The following is a 19,862-nucleotide window of genomic DNA, read 5'->3' on the forward strand; positions in this document are numbered from 1 at the left end:
AACAACATTATCAGTGACTATGCCAAGAGGTTGAGAGAGGAGAGCAGGGGGCAAGTCCTGAAGAGAGAAAGTCCATCTGGATGTAAAGACAGCCATGAGCGTAGGTGAAGGAGAGCAATGAAGATCAGTTCTGCCCTCTCTGTAGGAAAGCCAGGTACACGGATACCCACACGTGCTGCACACCTTGTAGGAATGGGATAGCACTGGCCATGTCTGATGACTTTCAGTGGGTATTTCCATAACAGTCACCTAGCCAGACCATGGGAGCCAGGTCTCACATGTCTCCCTCAGGGTTTAGAGAGTGCAACGCCTGGGGTGGTGCTGCAACCCCAGTTCAGCTGTTCTGTTTCCTCTCCTGGGGCTCTATCCTTTGGCAGCTGTCCCCACCTTTTTGGCACCAGGCACCGGTTTCATGGAAGACAATTTTTCCGCAAATGGGGGAGGGGAGTGGTTTGGGGATGATTCAAGCGCACTACATTTATTGCACACTTCACTTCTGTTATTACATCGGCTCCACCTCAGGTCATCAGGCACTGGGTCCTGGAGGTTGGGGATGCTGCTCTATCGTAGTGGTTTCTAAACCTGACCGATCAGCAGCGGCACCCGACGCTTCCTAAGTAGTCTCGGGCTCTGCTCCAGCTCTAGAAGCTCTGACTCAGTATGAATGGGCAGGGCCTGGGTATCTGCATTTTTGGATGCATCGCAGGTGAATCCGGACATGAGTTTGTGCAAATTCCAGGAGATAGTGAAGGACAGGGAAGGCTGGTGTGCTGCAGTCCATGCGGTAGCAAACAGTCGGACATGACAGCGACTGCACAACAACAGGTGAATCTGAACACTGTTTAGGTTTGGGGACAAATTGCTCTCTATTGAGAGCACTGTGTGTGCATGCATGCATGTGTATGCAACCATGTGTCCTCCCACAGGCAAGCCTTGCAAATGTGTAAAGTAGGTGACATGTCTTGGATGCCTCTCATATCCTCTTAAAAGAAAAACCCTTTGGTGGGGGCTTCCCCGGTGGCTCAGCGGTAAAGAATCTGCCTGCATTGCAGGAGCCACAAAAAACATGGGTTGGATCCCTGGGTGGGGAAGATCCCCTGGACGAGGGCATGGCAATCCACTCTACTATTCTTGCCTGGAGAATCCCATGGACAGAGGAGCCTGGCGGGCTATAGTCCATGGGGTCACAGAGTTGGACACAACTGAAGCGACTTAGCATGCATGCATGCACCCTTTGGTCATCCTTCCTGATGTCTCATGGTTCTTTGGCTAGCCCCTCATCAAATGGTAGCTTAGTCCCTATCAGGGGTTGGTACATTGTCACAGTACACTCTTAGGGATGGATAATCATTCAAGTTCAAAAGTGGTAAATCCCTAATGGTGGTATTTCAGGCTTTGGGATGGGCAAATGGATGTAGGAGACGTTTTAGGGAAGAGAGATGTCTCATCACACTATGTGGTGGTGTATTTGCTACCACAGCTCTCCAGCACAGAACTCCCACGTGGATATCATATGCTTGCAGGTATACAGTATAAACAGAATACCAACAAAACTCTCAGAATAAAAAGCAAACACATATAACAGGCAGGTGGAATTTTAGAGCATGCAACCTTTTTTAGGGAGAAAATTATGAAGGCATTTTCAGTGTTGCGTTTCATTGCAAGGCATCCTCCTGAAGCTGGGAGAGAGGCATCCGGAAACACGAGTTTGTCATGGAAACGCTGACAGGGCTTCAGCAGAAGGATGCTCACAGGTGCAGCCTGGAATGGCACAGTCCTTCGTGGCTTGTTTACAACCCTGCACACTGAATGAATTCTCTGTTCCTCTTGCCTACTGGAAAGTCAGCTGGCCTTTGGGGATCTGGGGGCTTCTCACCAGAAAAGTGGTTGTGTCTCTCTTGGTGGTCATTTTCAGACATCCAGAGAGGGGAATAGAGGGGGTCTCAGATCAGTTTCACATATGGGAGAAGGGTTCCTGGAGGGAGTAGAGAAAGAAAGGAGGGAAGGAAGGAGGAGAGGGAAGCATACTGATTCTAAGTGTTAAGCACTTCTAGAAGTGTATACCATAGTCTTCATGTCTTTAGCACTATCAGCTGTAATCCAGTCAGTTATAAAAGGTTATTTCCACGTTACAGGGAGGGAAACAGGCTGGCAGCATCCAGAGTGGGAGCCGACACCTGCATCCCTGGGGAGACTAGGTGGCCGGGTGATGTAGAATTAGGAAGCTGATGACCCTGAACCCACCACTTCGGTTGATGCCAAAAGCTCTGGAGCAGAGAATGCAGGCCTTCCCTTGTCAAGCAGAGAGAACGCTAGAAAGGAAATTCCTCCAACCTGGGGCCTGTCAAGGGGTAGGCGACTGACCAGAGACGCTGCGCTGTGGGCACTGGGTTCCTGAAGGTACTGGCTCTCTGTTCTTTTAGGCTGAAGTCCTGGCAGGAGCCATAGACCGCCATCAACTGCTTTAGGGAGCCAGTGGGAGAGGCCTGAGAGTCTGGGGCGGGGGTTGGGAAAGGACAAAGGTGGCTTCGGCCTGGGAGAAGTTCCCATTTGGTGGTGAAAACGTCATCTCTTAGGGGAATATGACCAGAGCTCTGCCCACGCATCCGAGGCGGGTAGAGGGAAGAAGGTACAGTCCATGCCTTCCAGGGGCTCACAGTCTGGAGAGAGAAGGCCTCCTAGCCCTCTCCTGTGCACCTGCCTGGCCTAAAGCACCCTCCTACAGCCGTTTGGATCAGAGCTGCCTGCTCCCTGGAGGCCTGCAGCCCTGGCCAGGCCCGGTGGCTCTGCTAGGAGGCTGGTTTGCTCTAAGGGCTGCTCCCACCTTTTCTTCCTCGCCAAGGAAGTCTTGGGAGCTTCGGAGGTATTCCAGGGCTGGCTCTGACACGAATTCGCTGCTCGGTGCGCCAAGCGATCAGAGAGAGCTGAGTTCTCTCTCTTTTCCCTCGGAGGTGTTGATAGTAACAGCAGAGACGAGCTGCCAAGTTGGCAGCGGAGCAGAGCGGCAGAGCGGCTGTGCACTGCGGCAGGAGGGGGCGGGGAGCGCGAGCCGGCGGAGGGCTGGGCCAGAGCGACGGTTTGTTTATCCTGAGATCCAGAGGGTCCCCGCTCCAGGCAGGCGGCCTGCGCCTTGCACGAGGAGGGGAGACTGCCGAGGAAGGTGGAGGCCCCAGGGGAGCCTGGGCGGGGGTGTGAGAGGCTCCCAGGTCCGGGGGCTGCCGGAGTGTGAGGCAGGGACTTTCTGGCTGGGCCTGAAGCCACCAACCAGCCTAGCCCCCAGAGGGAGGACAGAGATCCACCTTTGTTCCCGCTGTGGTTGGAAGAGGTTTCCAAACAGGAATGGACTCGAGGTGGGGAGCTGGGGAGCTGGTACCTGTGCTGTCAATCAGACGGACCTGGGGCAAGTCAATGGACTTTGAGCCTCAGGGATGAATATCTACTTCAAAGCTTTGTGTCGGCTCCAACACGCAGTAATAGCAATAACTTATCTACTGCTGACTCCATGGCAGACACTGTTTGAAGAGCTGTATGTGTGTGAATGCACTTAATCTTCCAATGACTTCATTAGGTGGGTGCTGTTATTACTCCCGTTTTATTAATGAAGTAACTGAGGCCCAGAGAAGTTAAGTGACTTGCCCAAGATCACAGAGCTGGTATCAAAGCGGGGTTTGAACCCACTCTTGTGCCCTTTAGACCATGTTCCCATCCCTCACACGAACTGCCTTCACATTGCAACAGAGTTTGCAGTGCCAGGCCTGGCACAGAGCAAGTGTTTCATGGATGTGAGCTCTTACCATGACACCCCCAGAGCAGCTCCAGACAGAGGACCTAGGCTCCGACATCCTCCCCAGGGATGCCATGGGGCCCTAAGGTGGTCTTCCCTCCCATCTTTGGTCCGTATGACCTTGCTTATCCTAGGAGGAAAGATTCCTGCTTTGGCATGAGAGAGGCTGGCCTTCCCTCTCCCCTCCTCCTGCCCGCCGGCTGCCTGTCTGCTGGAGGCAGAGCGGAGCAGAACAGCGGAATTCTCAGCTTCCTCTAGTTACCATCAGTCTGCAAAGAAAACATAGTCTGCTGTGTCTGCTGCCAGCTCCTCTCTGGTGACAGCCACAACCCATTTGCTCAGCGCCAGCCCAGGCTGTGCTGTGAGGAGAGCTGGCAGCTGGGCTCTAGTCTCCTGCAGGAGACCCCGGGCCGGTCACTGCAAGGCTGGGCCTCGGGGACTGATGAAAGGGGGAGGCCTGGGCCAAATGACTTCTTGAGACCTTTATGGCTCTAAGAGCTATGCCTGAAGCTGGTTGTGCTGCTGTGTGGCCTCCTCCTAGGGTAGGTAGTCTGTCTCATAAACACATTCCCCACACTTGACACAGGGGGAGCTCATTAATGCCCCCTTGCAAATTAGTAACCAGCTTTCCAAGACCACCAAGCTCTGCTACTGGCCACCCTTGCCTCTTAGGAGATACGGGGAATGAATCCTTTGCCACTTTCTGGGAGGCCAGATGAGCCTCCAGTCAGCTGTGAGGTGGTTAAGCTAGAGCCAGGAGCCTGGAATACTGACTACCTCCAAGGCCTGAGTTCCCCCCACATCCCATCTTTCACCCCCATCCCCGCTCCCCAGATGATTAAGTCCGAGGTATCATGGAGGGAAAGAACCTCAGAGCAGATGTCTCAGAACAACACTGTCCTGCTTAGGTGTGTGTGCCAGGAAGCACGGTGGGTACACTGGCTACAGATTCGCCTCCTGATTGTTTCCTTCACATAATGACTACTGACAGGAGGAGGCCAGGTGGGGCTGGGAAGCTGGGGTTGCAATTCTGCCTTGGATAACTCAGGAGGAGCTGAAATTGTCTACATTTTATACTTAGAACAGAGAAAGCAGGGATGCGATTTCTTCTTGTCGGAAACCTTTAATTAAAGGAATGTTCAGTCCCCAGGGATCTGCTGGAGCGTAGTGGCCAAGTACTAGGAACAGAGAGGCTGTCACAACCCTACAAGTCTCTTCTCTGAGCTAACTAGCCCAGCAGCCCGTAGGCCTCCTTAGGTGCGGGGATGTTCTCCACTCAGGCTAGGGAGGGTGAGGGGAGACCGAGGCAGCCAAGCAGAGGAGAGGTCTTGAGGTGTTGCAAGGCCCACCCAGAAGGCAGTCATCCATCGTCATACATGGGTGACCACTGTGTTGGTCTCTGAGGTCTGAAAGAATGAACTTGCTTTATTGGAGACTTGCGTTTTCCTAGGAGAAGAGCCTCTGTTGTAATAGAAGTCAGAGAGAGAAAGGGCTGCCTCGCAGTCAAACTGCTGACACGTTATCTGTTCTGTAAAGTTACAAAGGTCTCTATCCGTTGCTCCCAGAGATGCATTTTCTCTGTCCGACCCTGAGGGGCTCATTTACAGTGGATGACAAGAAGTCTGATGGGTGGATATAGAGGGTAGACTGCAGGGGAGTGGGGAGCCCTTCTCCTGGTGCTCATTCCATTTGATGAGAAGCAATAGTCAGATGAAAGACACGGAGTCGGAAGAGGTGAGAAGCAAAGAGTGGAGCTGAAAGAGGAGAGTTGACTGGGGGTGAGGGAGTGAAGGTAGTGGCCCCAGGGGACTGGGAGGAAGGAGCCGGCCAGGAGAGGCAGTGGGGTGGTGGGCAGAGGGCACGGGCCCGGCCTAGACCTTCTTGGATGGGGCACCTGGCAGGCAAGGGGGTGCCCAAGATGACCTTTAAGGGTCCCTTCCCTCTGGCAGCCTCTGTTGAAATCCAGAATGGGTGAGCAGAAGTGGGTCGAGGGTCAATTTTCCTGAAGGAGCCCTGAGCTGGAGATGGGATGTGTTGACTCTTTATTTATTGATGAGGCTATCGATTTGAATGCAGCTTTTCCACAGGCTCCCGAGGTAGCTGGAGCTGGGAGAAGAAACCTCTTACCAGTTAGCCTCCTTTGCCCTTGAGATGCCAGGCACTTAGATAGGCGGCCCCCACCTTCCCCTCCTTCCCCCTGCTCTCCTCACCCCTTCTGCCCTTCACCTGAGGGTTGGGGGCTCCAGACAACCCCTCTAATTCCTTCTTTTTCTGAAGTCTGGCTGTTCTGGGTTCCTTCCTGGGTTTAGCATGCACTCAGGCACCCCACATTCTAACAGCAGGGCATTGCTTCATTCAACTACACATTAAATTTCCAAGCTAGAAAAGACCTCTGAGAGTCTCCCAGCAAAGATCTTTTGTTTTACTGAGAAGGAACAGAGGCCAAGGGGAAGCGACTTCCCCAAAGTTGCACAGAGATACAACCTGGACAAGAATGAGGCCGGGCCTCCAGATTCTCCAGGTGAGGAGCCTTTGAGCTGTGCTGCGTTGCCTCCCAATCTGGCCCCTCAACCCAGGGGTGGGGATGCATCTGAGCTGGGACTCGCTCTCTGAGACTCTTGGCACCCCCACCCCCTGCCCCGTTTACGGTCTTCCAGCAGGGCTGCTCCTAAATTTGTTTTGTACTTGATGAAATCTTTGCTCTCAGTCTGCCCCTCTGGAAAATAGGATTGAAAAGGTTCTGTATATCTGCAGGGGAAAATAGAGGCTGGTGATAATAACTGGGAGCCTGCTCAGCCTCGCCCGGCCTCAAGCGCCCTGCCTTCCCTCCTCCCCTTGGTTGGCCCCTTCTGTGTGGCCTCTCCCAGCCTCTGTGCCCCAGCACCAGCCTTCACGTGGGGCAGAGACGCCCGTATCTACTCATCCTTGAAAAGAAGATGGCTCTTCTCCCTCAGCTTTGACTCCAGAGCTCAGTTTGCCAGAGAGACAGAACCAGGCCTTTCTAGGTGGGTAGAATCAGGAGACAGGCCAAAACTGCACCAAGCCCTGTGGGTTGGCTCCCATCTTTGAAGACCCTGAAATTTGGCCCAATTGAACATGGCTTTAAAGATGAGGCCCATTGCATGAGGCTAGGTGGGCACTGTCTTCTTAAGGCTGTTGATGTCATTGTACTTCTAAGGTCGATTTTTGGCATTCAGTGTTCCAAGGTTTAACCCTAACCTGATTTTCTGGCCTCACGTCTTCTTTCTTCCCTTCTCACAGGCTGCACCCAAAAGGAATTCCATCCAAGCACCACATTTTCCCTGTGTCCCAATTGTTCTAGAATGCCTGCTCTACACATGCGGAAAACCCATGTCCTAAGTCACTTTCCCTGATTCTAGCAACTGATATCAATTGAGCTGTATCAGGTGCTGGACCTTGCATTTTGTCTTCATTCTAACCTCAAAATTCTCCCCATTTCTCCACAAGTTGGGGCTTCCCCAGTGTCTCAGTGGTAAAGAATCCGCCTGCAATGCAGGATAGGCAAATTCAGCCCCTGGGTAGGGAAGACCCCCTGGAGGAGTGCATGGCAACCCACCCTAGTATTCTTGCCTGGAGAATCCCATGGACAGAGGAGCCTGGTGGGCTACAGTCCATAGGGACACAAAAGAGTCAGACGCAACTGAAGTGACTCAGCACGCATGCACCCACTGTAGTCTCCAGGGTCTATATTTTCAGTCACCACACTTGATTACCTCTCAAGAAGCAGCGACCCTTTCCAAAATTATCTTGCTCTTCGCTTGGATTTTATCTGCATTTTCCTTTTCTCGCATCACTTTTTGAATTTTGACTGTAACTACTTAGATCATATGCTTTCACTTCCTCACTAGACTGTGAGTCTTCAAAAGCACGACCTGGGTCACATTTGGTGTGTCCCCAGCACAGGCCCAGTGCTAGCACATGGCAGGGGGCCATTAAATGTTTCGGATGAAAGAATGAATACACGACCGAATGAATCTGAATCGTAGTGAGGGCTAATGTGTCTGCCCATGGTAGAGCAGGGAGTTGGAAGTCACTTTTCTGAAGGTCCCAGCTTCACGTTTCCTTTTTAAAGGCACCATGGGAAATGAAGGGAACGGAAGGGTTTCATAGATGAGTGAGAACAGTAGCGCAAACCCCTGCATGTCTGTAATTACAGAGCCTCTTCGAGCCACTGCTGCTGGCAGCACGCTGGGGAACGTGTTTTCAGTTCTCCAGGTTGGGAACTGCAGGTACTACCTCTTGCTTTGTGTGAGCTGACATGGCAGTGAAAGGAAAAGAGAGGAGAGGATAATACATCCTGGGAGCGATGGCTTTGCCAGGGGCAGGGTCTGCCCTGAGAGCAGAGGCCTCCAGCATGCATCCTACCTTCAAGGTCCACTTGGTAGGGCGGAGAGGACTCTAGCCACCCTTTCTGTGTCATACTCCAGGGATCAGGGACTCCATATGAAACAGCCCATGGCAGGGTGGTCTCTAGCTGGATTAAGGGCAGGGTCAATCCCCTGGGAGACTTTCTAAGTTTAGGAGGAGTAACAGGAGGCTCTTGGGTGCAAGGCACTGGGCAGAGAATCATCTACAAAGTGTGTGTGCTTGTGTGTGCCTGTCTGTTTGTGCATGCCTGAGTGTGTCAGGAGAAGCAAAGGAACCCAAAATGTGACATGAGCTTCTTTCCGGCCCCCCAAGGTTGGGGAACCACCAGGGCACAGTTCCTGCCAGGTTCTGTTCAAAACTCAGCTTTTCTGACAGAATCACAGACTTGGAGAGTGAACTAATGGTTACAGGGGTGGGGAAGGATGAGGGGAAGGGATAGTTAGGGAATTTGGGATGGGCATGTGCACACTGCTGTATTTAAAATGGATAGCCAACAAGGACCTATCGTATAGCACAGGGAACTCTGCTCTATGTTATGTGGCAGCCTGGATGGGAGGGGGGGGAGAATGGATACATGTATATGTATGGCTGAGTCCCTTTGCTGTCCACCCGAAACTATCACAACGTTGTTAATCAGCTATACCCCAACACAAAATAAAAACTTAAAAAAAAAAAAAAGGATTCAGCTTTTCTGGTCCAGGTTTAGAACAAGCAGATCAGGCTCCTGGGCCCTGGCTTGGGAGAACGGTTTCCAGCTCTGTCTTCATGTAAACCCACTTGTGTCTTCAGTTCTGGGTGCCCACCTCCCCGCCAGCCCCCATCTCCTTCATTTCTTGACCCTGAAAGAAAATCTTCACAGAGAGGCTCATACTTCATGAGCAACAGGAACGTGAATTCTCTTGGTGCTGGGTAAACAGACACCCTCCTCCCCTTCCCTCTATTCCTCCACCATCCACAGCTCCTAACCCCACCCAGGAGGAAGCTCATCTCTGAGAGAATTCTCAGCATAACTCATTCTGAAAATGCTGGGGACGTGCCAGGGAGCTTTCCTGGGAGGACAGTCACTGCTGTTGCCCTTGGGAAGGGGCACAGGATATTGGTGGCCTGGGTCTCCACACAGTGGGCCTGTGTAGGCCCTGTGTCCCATCTCCCAAACTGGGAGTCTCTGGTCACTGGCTGACGAGGCTTAGAAACATCTAGTCAGGCCCTACCCTGACACTTTGTTTATCTGGCTTTGAGGTGAGTCATTCATTGATCCTGCACACGTTTGTTGACTACTGACCACGTGCCAGCTCTAGGTGCTGTGGTGAGGCATGGGGGTGGGGTGGGGGTACCACAGTGAACACAAGGTACTGATCAATCTGGTAAAAGTCACAGTAAGTGGGCACAGTCATTTGTGGGTGGGTGGGGTGAGGTCAGGGTAGAGAGGTGAAGGGAACTCTGAGAAGCAGGGGACCTGGGGAGGCCTCCCAGGAAGAGATGCATCTAGGCTGAGGTGGGAAAGAGATGAGTGGAGCATGAAGCCACTCAAGAGGGGAGAGAGTGTCCCAGACACAGGGAACAGCATGTGTGGAGGCCCAGAGGCTAGAGAGCACTTGTCATGTTTCAGGAACTGAAAGGCAGGCAAGGGGAAGGCAAAGGGAGGAGATGGTGAACGATGAGGCTGGAGGGAGAGGCAGAAGCTGGGCCACGGAGGACTGGAAAGCCATATGGAGTGGATGAAACTTTAGCCTAAAGACAACTGATAGCACTGAAAGGTTTTTCAGATGTGTGACACGTCCAGATTGGTGTTTTGGAAGGATGCTTTTTGCTTTGGTGTAGAGCAGTGCTATTTGATAGCTATGTGATGAGAGCCACAAATGTAATTTAAAATTTTCTAGTAAAAATGTAAAAAGAAACAGATGAAATTAATTTTAAATAATATATTTTATCTACTCTAATATATCAAAGCTATTATCATTTATCATATAATCAGTAGAGAAACCATAATATTTTACATTTTTTTTCATATTAAACCTTTGAAATCCAGTGTGCCTTTTGCACTTACAGTGCATCTCCATTTGGACTAGCCACCTTTTGAGTACTTAGGAATAACCACATGTGTTTGTTGGCCACCATGCTGAGCAGTGTAGATGTGGACAATGCATTTGAGAGGAGCAAGAACAGGGAAGTTGGTGCAAGTGACCAAGGGGGAGGATGCTGGCTTGGGGATAGAGACAAAGGGAGAGATTTCAGAGATGTGACTCCCAGGTTGTTATACCAGGCTTGGAAATATACCAGGCTCTGGACTCCTTTTATCTGAAAGAGAAATAAACTATCTTGTTTGGGCCATTTTACTTAGAGTTTTCCCTCTACTCATGGCTGGAGCTAATTTTAATGAAAATAACTAAATGGAGATGTCCAATGGACAGATCTGATGGGTCTAAATAAGCAGAGAGACCTGAGAAATCTCCCAATCCATATTTGGTCCTTGAAGCCATGGTAACCTATGAGATCTCCAAGGAAGAATGGTCTTGTGAGATGAAGAAAAGTTCTAGAACAGAACTTTGAGGAACACCAGCACTTAGGATGGGCAGAGGAAGAGGAGCCTGCTGAGGAGACTGAAAAGGAGCCACCAGACAGGTAGGAAGAAAATCAGGGAAGAGCTGCTGTATGGAAGCATAGGGAGGAGAGAGTCCCCAGGATGGGGTGACGAACAGGGGTAAAGACCGCCGTCTCTGCTTGCCCCTCCAGGTGAGGAAGGCATCAGAGAGCCCAAATAAACCAACCTAGATGTCTGCTGCGGTCTCCAGCTTCAATAAAGGCTGGACATGTCATCCTTCAGCGCGATACCCTTCAGTGGGCTCCATGCAGCTTAAAGACACAGTTCTAGTTTCTGGAGCACATCCTTTGTTGTTGTTGGTGTTTAGTTGCTAAGTTGTGTCCGACTCTTTCTCGACCCCATGGACTGTGGCCTGCTAGACTCCTCTGTCCATGGGATTTCCAGGCAAGAATACTGGAGTGGGTTGTCATTTCCTGATCCAGGGATTGAAGCTGTCTCCTGCACTGGCAGGAGGATTTTTTTTTTTTTTTTAAATCTCTGAGCCACCAAGGAAGCCCAGCACATCCTTCAGGCTCCTCCAAAGTCTGGCCCTAGCTTTTCTGTCCGGCCTGTCCTTTCCCCAGCACAGTCTGTCCACGCCAGGCCTGGCTTCCTACCACTCCCTGCCTTGGCACGTGTGCTTCTCTGGACTGAAGAACCTTCCTTCCTTCCCTCCCCCTACAAATCCTGTCATGCTTCAGGACTTACCTTAAATGCCAGCTCTTCTGTTCCCTGACTCTTCTAGGCTGGTCAATTGCTCTCCTCCAACCCCAGGCCCCTGGGAGCATTTTCATCACTCTCAATCACAGCCCTCATGGTAGTCTGCTGCTGCTGCTGCTAAGTCGCTTCAGTCGTGTCCGACTCTGTGCGACCCCATAGACGGCGGCCCACCAGGCTCCCCCGTCCCTGGGAGTCTCCAGGCAAGAACACTGGAGTGGGTTGCCATTTCCTTCTCCAATGCATGAAAGGGAAAAGTGAAAGTGAAGTCGCTCAGTCGTGTCCGACTCTTCGTGACCCCATGGTCTGAAGCCCCCCAGGCTCCTCCATCCATGGGATTTTGCAGGCAAGAGGACTGGAGTGGGGTGCCATTGCCTTCTCCATCATGGTAGTCTAGCTTGTGTTAAAGCTGGCTGTGTCCGTGTGTGCCGCCTCAACTAGACGGTGAGGTTGGACAGCCTGAGGCTGCTTCTGGCTTCTCATCCCTGTGCCTCTTGATGCTTTCCATGGAGCTCATTACAGATGTTTAAAAAATGCTTATGGATTTAATGGAACTGTTGTCCCTCACACAGCCCCCAGATAACAATGCAGTCTCTGTCTTCTCTGTCATGTTACTCTGGGGATGATGAGGGGGACACCAAAATAGACAGCATCCTGATTTAAGAAGGAAATAGTGAAGGAGTTGAGTTTGAATCTAGCCATTCAAAGGAAGGGTCCCGGTCTGAGTTTATGCTGACCTAAGCAGCTTGTGTCATCTGGGTGCTCAAGAATCACCTTATTAACAGAAAGGCAATAGAAAAAATTAGTGAAAATAAAAGTTGGTTCTTTGGGACTTCCCTGGTGGTCTGGTGGCTAGGACTCTAAGCTCCTAATGCGAGGGACCTGGGTTTCATCCCTGGTCAGGGAACTAGATCCCACATGTTACAAGTAGGAGTTCGCATGCCACAAATAAAAGTGTGCATTCTGCAAATAAAGATTCTGAGTGCTGCATCTAAGGCACAGCTAACTAAGTAAATAAATAGTTTTTAAAAAGTTGGTTCTTTGAAAAGATGAACAAAATTGACAAATCTTTAGCTAGACTGACCAAGAAAAAAAAAAAAAAAAAAGACTCACATTACCAAAACCAGGAGTGAAAAAAGAGACCTTAGAGAAATAAAAATGATTATACAGGAACACTATGACTAAGTTTAGACTAAATGAGATAACATATATAAGTGGACTAATTCTCTGAAAAACACAAACTATCGAAACCGCTTCAAGAAGTAGATAGTCTGAATAGACCTAGAACAAGTAAAGGGGTTGTATTAGTGTTCTCAAGTCTTAGTCACACAGTCGTGTCTGGCTCTCTGTGCCCCCACAGACTGTAGCCCACCAGACTCCTCTGTCCATGGAATTCTCCAAGCAAGGATATTGGAGTGGGTTGCCATTTCCTTCTCCAGGGGATCTTCCCAACACAGGGATTGAACTCTGGTGTCCTGTGTTACAGGCACAGTCTTTACCATTTGAACCACCAGGAAAGCCCTCAAAACCCTGCAGTATTTTCAAAACCTTCCACAAAGAAAAGTCCAGGCTTAGATGGCTTCACTGGTAAATTCTACCAAATGTTTAATTAATGACAATCCTTCACACTCTTACAAAAAATAGAATAGGAAGGAACACTTCCAACTCATACCATGAGTCTAGTATTATTCAGATATCAAAACCAGACAATGATACCGTAAGAAAACTATATTATCAATATCATGAATATAGATACAAAAATCCTCAACAAAATACTAGCAAAATGAAGCCAGCAACATATGAAAAGGATTACATGTTATGACCAAATGGGATTTATCCTAGGAGTGCAATATTGGTTTAATATTTGAAAATCAATGTAATACACCATATTAATACATTAAAGGAACCAAATCATATGATCATCTCAACAGATGCAAAACAAGTATTTGGAAAAACTCAATACCATTTCATGATAAAAATACTCAAAAAACCTAGGAATAGAAGTGAACTTCCTTAACTTGACAAAGAACATCTAGAAAAACTCCACATCTAACATTAGACTTAAGGGTGAAAGATGAAAGTTTTCCCCCTGAGATCAGGAACAAGTCAAAGATGTCTGCCCTCACCAATTCTATTCAACACTGCACTGAAAATTCTAGCTAGGAACTTTGGCAAGAAAAAGGAACAAAAGGCACTCAGGTTGGACAGAAAGAGGTAATACTATCTCTATTCATAGATGATATGATCTTGTATACAGAAAATTCCAAAGAAAATACACATACATACAAACTTTTAAGGATTAATAAACAAGATCAGCAAGGTTGCAGAATACAAAATATAATAAATGAAAACCAATTGTATTTCTATACACTGCTGCTGCTGCTGCTGCTAAGTCACTTCAGTCGTGTCCGACTCTGTGCGACCCCAGAGACGGCAGCCCACCAGGCTCCCCCGTCCCTAGGATTCTCCAGGCAAGAACACTGGAATGGGTTGCCATTTCCTTCTCCAATGCATGAAAGTGAAAAGTGAAAGTGAAGTCACTCAGTCGTGTACAACTCTTAGTGACCCCATGGACTGCAGCCCACCAGGCTCCTCCGTCCATGGGATTTTCCAGGCAAGGGTACTGGAGTGGGGTGCCATCGCCTTCCCCATTTCTATGCACTAGCAATGAACAACTGGAACATGAAATTAAGAAAAAATTTGATTTACAACATTAAAAAGAGTGAAATATTTAGGAATATATGTATGAAAATAAGTATAAGATATACACAATGAAAATTATAACACATTATTGAAAGAATTAAAGAAGACCTAATAAATGGAAAGAAATACTGTGTTTGTGAATCAGAAAACTTAATATTGTTAAGATAGCAATACTCCCCAAATTGATCTATGATACAACACAATCTCTATCAAAATCCCAGCTGTTTTATTTTTTTACAGAAATTGGTAATCTGGTCCTAAAAGTCTTATGGAAATGAAAGGGACCTAGATTAAACAAAGAATCTTGAAAAAGATGAGCAAAGTTGGAAGACTTACACAAACAGATTTCACAACTTCCTGCTAAGCTACAGTAACGAAGACAGTGTGGTACTGGCATAAGGATCTATAGCCCAATGGAAAAGAAACGACAGTCCAGAAATAAGCTCTTTTATTTATGGTCAACTGATCTTTACCATTTAGTGATGAAAGAATAGTCTCTTCCATTAAAGATGTGGGACAATTAGATAGCCACATGCAAAACAATGTAGTTAGACCCTGTCACACGATACGGAAAAATTAACTCAAAATGGATCATTCTAAAACTCTTAGAAGGAAACACAGGACACATCTTTGTGATCTCGGGTTAGGCAGTGATTTCTTGGGTGTGACATTGCAAGCACAAGGGACAAAAGTAAAAATAGGTAAACTGGTCTTCATCAAAATTAAAAACAATATAGCTTCAAAGGTCACTATCAAGAAAGTGAAAATACAGTTCAGAGAATGGGAGAAAATATTTGTGAACCATGTCTCTCTGTAAGATGAGAACTCCTGCAACTCAACAATAAAAAAAAAATTTTTTTTAAATGAGCAAAGGATCTGAATAGACATTTCTCCAAAGAAAATACACATTGCAAATAAACACGACAAGATGCTCAACATCTATTCAAGGAAATACAAATGAAAAACCACAATGATACCACTTCACACACACTAGGCCAGCTGTAATAAAAAAGATAATAAAAGGTGTTGGTGAAGATGTAGAGAAATCACAATTCTTCACACAGTGCTTGTAGGAATACAAAATGGTGCAGCTTTAAAAAATAGTATGACCATTTCTCAAAAAGTGAAGTATAGAGAGTTGCCACGTGTGCTGTGTGCTAAGATGCTTCAGTTGTGTCTGACTCTTTGTGATCCTAAGGGCTGTAGCCCACCATGTGGTCTCCTCCATCCACGGGCTTCTCCAGCAAGAATACTGGGATGAGTTGCTGTGCCCTCCTTCAGGGTATCTCCTGACCCAGGTGTTCAATCCACATCTCTTATGTGTCTTGTATTGGGAGATGGGTTGTGCCACCTGGGAAGCCCCATAAAACCCAGCTATTCTACACTTAGGTGTATATCCAAGAGAATTGAAAATATATACCAATACAAAACTTATACATGAATGTTTACAGAGGCATTATTTATAGCAGCTAAAAAGTGGAAAATAACCCAACTGATGAATGGATAAACAAAATATAGTATGCTCATACAATGAGGTTTTAACCAGCCATAAAAAGAATGAAGTAGAGTCATGCTATACCATGGATGTATCTTGAAAACTCTATACAAAGTAAAATAAGACAGTTACAAAAGGCCATAACCATGTATTTTATGATTCTGTTTATATGAAACGTCATTATTAGAAGTTTATATGAAATGTCCAGGCAAATCCATAGAGATGGAAAGTAAATTAGTAGGGATTGGGAGAAAAAGGAGGCAGGATTGTCAATGAGTATGGGGTTTCTCTTTGGGGTGGTGAAAATTCTCTAAAATTAGATGGTGGCAATGGTTGCATAGCTCTATGAATAAAATAAAACCTACCAAATTGTGCAATTTTAAAAGGTGAATTTTATGGTATATGAACTATAAAATATGTTTGTGTATACACACACACACACACATATACATATACATTACTGTGTTTAAATGTAAGGTATGCCTCCATTTCCTGGTAAGAAGGTTAAATTTTTTTCCAACTGGAATATGCCATAATATGCCTGACAAGACAAGATTTTCTTCTTCAAAATTGTCCTCAGAAAGGAAGGCAAAGTTGTACAGGTCTCATGTTTTAGAGCTCCTCTCACCATTTCCCACCTCACTCTAAGGGATTTAGGGTGAGAAAGCACAATGTATGTTTTTGTAACAGTGGGGATGAGGATCCCCCTCATAAATAACATTGGTTCTCATTCTTTTTAAAAAATTCATTTAATTAAAAATAAAAAAAAAATTGGCTGTACAGGATCTCTGTTGCAGTATGGCATGTGGGATTTTAGTTCCCCAGCCAGGGACTGAACTGGTGTCCCCCGCATTGGAAGGCAGATTCTTAACCACTGGACCACCAGGGAAGTCCTCCCTAGCTCCCACTCTTGAGGCTCTCCGTGGTTTCTGCTCACCCAGTACCTACTCTCTTGGCTCTTGTAAATGCATGTAGATTTTCCTCTCAGCTATCCCCCCATCCATCTCAGAAGGTCTGTCAGGCTGCATGGTCAACAGGTGGACTTATGACTCAATCTACCCAATCAGATGCCCTTCTTCGGGAATTTGGATCAAGTGTGGGGTGATTCAAAGAAAAACCCGGTGATTTGCAACAACTGGTCTGCCCTGAGGAGACAGTTCCAGGGCTCCAGGTCCCTAGAGTCAGGGGAGGTATTCAGGTCCTGCTATTTTCTTCAGGGGTTTCTTGTACCCAAGAACCCTAACTTGGCCTTTTGGATATTCAATAGCTGACACATTCCATACCACTGTCTTAGTTCTTCCACAGCAGGGGCAGGATTCCTTAGGACTGTCCAGACAATGAAGGAAAAATTGGTGGTTTCCTTATGATTTAGTGATTTCCTAAATCATAAGGAAACCATTACTTCCATTGGAGCATCTTTTTCTTGGTTCCTTCTTGGTGACCATCTGCTTTAATATTTTAACTGAAGCTCTAAACATTAATTGACTCTTAGCTATATGAAGTTGCTTTGTTAGTTGAAGGAATAAAAGGCAAACAAAATCATATCCCACCTTTGGTGGGTGGTGTGAATGTAGAGAAATGCTCTTTGAATTCAGACTACATGGATAGACAGAAAGAATAGGAAAGAAGCATTTAAACTTAACCTGAGGTAGAGGCTCTTAGCCTGAGAAATTTCTTCCATCCACAGGGAAGATGCCCCCTGGGATAGGGCATTGAAACAAGAGAATCAGACTTTGGGGCTGACAGGGACCTTACAGAAATGACCTGACTAGAGCCAAGTTGGGCTTAAGACTTTGTCTTTGACTCCTAGTCCAGTGTTCACCTCTTCAGTTCCCAGTCATGTGGCTGACCTTGGCTGGCTCCTCTAAGTTTCAGGGGACTGGGGAGGAGGAGGGGTAATATCTGGGGCTTGGCAAATGGTTGCCTAGGGAAGTATGTCTTGCAAGGCCACCCAAGAAACCAGCAAATTCCAGTAGTTCTAGTTGGATTGTTTTCCTTAGGTTTTCCCAGTGGGGACTTGGCAGAAGGAACTGGGACCAGACTTTGCATGGCAATATGGTATGTGTTTTTGTTCCCACCCTTCTTCTCCATCCTCCTGGAGTCCTTGAAGCAAGTCAATAGCAAAAGGGCTTGGTGAAATGACCTCTGTCACTGCCATGGTCTCTTCCCTGTAGGTGACCCAGTCAGCTGGAGTGAGAGAGCCTTGATGGTCTTTACCTAACAGTATAAGGATATCATGCAAATAACCAGAGAATGTGAGAAGGAAATCAATTCAGAAACCAGGCTTGGAGTTTCCCCAGGGCTGACAATGACTTACCTTAGCTCGCAACTTGCACTGGGCAGTAAGGGCCCAGTGTAAATAGAATGCATTACTGGTTCTAAGGAAAGAGACAGAAGAGCCCGGACAAGGTTCTTTGGGTGGAGAAGAGATGAAATGTGCCCTTCCAAGCTGTACTTTTCAGTCATTAATGGGCATGATCAGTTTAACTAATACCTATACAGAGAATTTCCCGTGTAGGGGGAAATTCCCCTACATCTGGGTGTAGGGGAAGCCACAGGCAACAGCTGACAGTGTTACTAGAGCCTGAAGAAGGAGATGGGAAGTGTGGGGAGATAAGGCAGAGAGGCTGGGGTTCGTTTGTTGGGGGTGGGGAACGAAGGGAGAGGAGGGGAAGTAAGTTATGGGAAAGAACAGGGTCTTTTTTTCTGAGCAGGGAAGAGGGAAGTACCTGGGAGATTCACATTTTAGATAGGTCACTGCCTCTGCATGTGGATTTGGGGAGGAAGAGTCAAGAATGCGGGCAGGGAACCTACTGAAAGTGATGATGAGTGTCAGTTGCAGGGTGTACACAATGAGAATGAGGCACTCCTGATGAAAGGGACATGGACTGGAGAAATGGCCAGGAGGTGAGGGATGATGGAGATGGAGAGGTGGTAGGGAAATCAGGTGGGCTTGCAGGTTTCTGAGGTGGTTGATAGGGCCAGGAACTGAGGGAAGAAACACAGGAAAGGGAAGTACATCTGGAAGAGAGATGTTGATGATGGCTAACATTTATTAAATACTTATATGGACCAGGCATTGTGCCAAGAGTTTTTCATGCATCTTCTCATAACTCTATAAAGTAGGTATTATTCTTGATTATAGATGAGGAAAATGAAACTTTGAGATGTTAAATGGGTTGGGTAGATCTGCACAGCTGATTGTGTGGTGGAGAGAGTTTAAAATCCAGGCATTCTGGCTCCAGGGCCAATGTTCTTAATGACCAGGCAGGATATATGCGTATGCGAAGAGTCCAAAGAGCCTGTGGGGCACCCACAGTGGAGGTCTGGAATTTAGGGACCTGCCATCAAGACTTAGATCATGGTGTAAACTACTTAAGTTGACCACAGTCCCCTTAAGTTAAAGAAGCAGCTAACGGGTAAGGGGCTCACAGATATGAGGAAAACATACGTCCCAGATGATATTTAAATCTGAAGACATGGCTCTGCTATCCGGCAACAGAAAACTGGACAATTATGAACCCGTAGTGGTATCAAATAGAAATGTCCACCAAGTTAAGCAGAAACATTAATTATAATAGTTACTATGCTGTATAGTAATTACCCTAAACAGTAAGCACTTTACATAAATAGTAGTAATTAGTATAGCACAAGTTTCCAAAACTGTGTCCTATGGAATAGTTCCTGGAGATGTTAATAAAAAATGTCTGGATAAACAAGGTCTTTGGAGTCAGATAAGCTTAGGAAATGCTGGTATAATTGAAATAGGGCACCCAATGCCTAGTTTATAGTTTTATCTTTTCTCTGTCAGGATAGTGGAAAAGCTTAAAGTGTAGGCACTGGCAACAGGCAGCCTGGGGTTAAATACTGCCTCTGACCAGCTAGGTAATTTGGGGCAAGTTGCTGAACTTCTCTGAGGTAATTTCCTCCTGACTATATATGCCCCACCCCCCATTCATTCACACTGAGGCTGACATCAGAATACCCTTGGTGTGAGGGGCTACCACAGGTCTTGGCTGTTTCTTTGAAATCTGATTGAGGTTGAAGATGATAGAGCAGGTTGCAAAAGCGGGAGTGAAAGGGGATTATTTTCCACGTTCCCCCTGACTCGTAATGAACACTAAATTATGATGCGCCAAAGAGTAGGCGAGGGCCAGAAAAAGTCCAATTTCCTGACCATGGTTTGGGGCAAT

At 47.3% G+C, this 19,862-nt stretch overlaps 1 long non-coding RNA gene across 1 annotated transcript; it reads right to left on the minus strand.

The window, feature by feature from the left end:
• Positions 1-1,447: 1,447 nt before the first annotated feature.
• LOC113877871 lies at positions 1,448-3,050 on the minus strand. The gene is made up of 2 exons (XR_003506843.1): positions 2,825-3,050; positions 1,448-1,975 (listed from the first exon to the last, which is right to left on the minus strand). It is a non-coding gene; the product is annotated as an uncharacterized LOC113877871 (long non-coding RNA).
• Between the last annotated feature and the right edge of the window lie 16,812 nt (positions 3,051-19,862).

Source organism: Bos indicus x Bos taurus, chromosome 19 (genome assembly GCF_003369695.1).
Source record: "Bos indicus x Bos taurus breed Angus x Brahman F1 hybrid chromosome 19, Bos_hybrid_MaternalHap_v2.0, whole genome shotgun sequence".
NCBI lineage: Eukaryota > Metazoa > Chordata > Mammalia > Artiodactyla > Bovidae > Bos > Bos indicus x Bos taurus.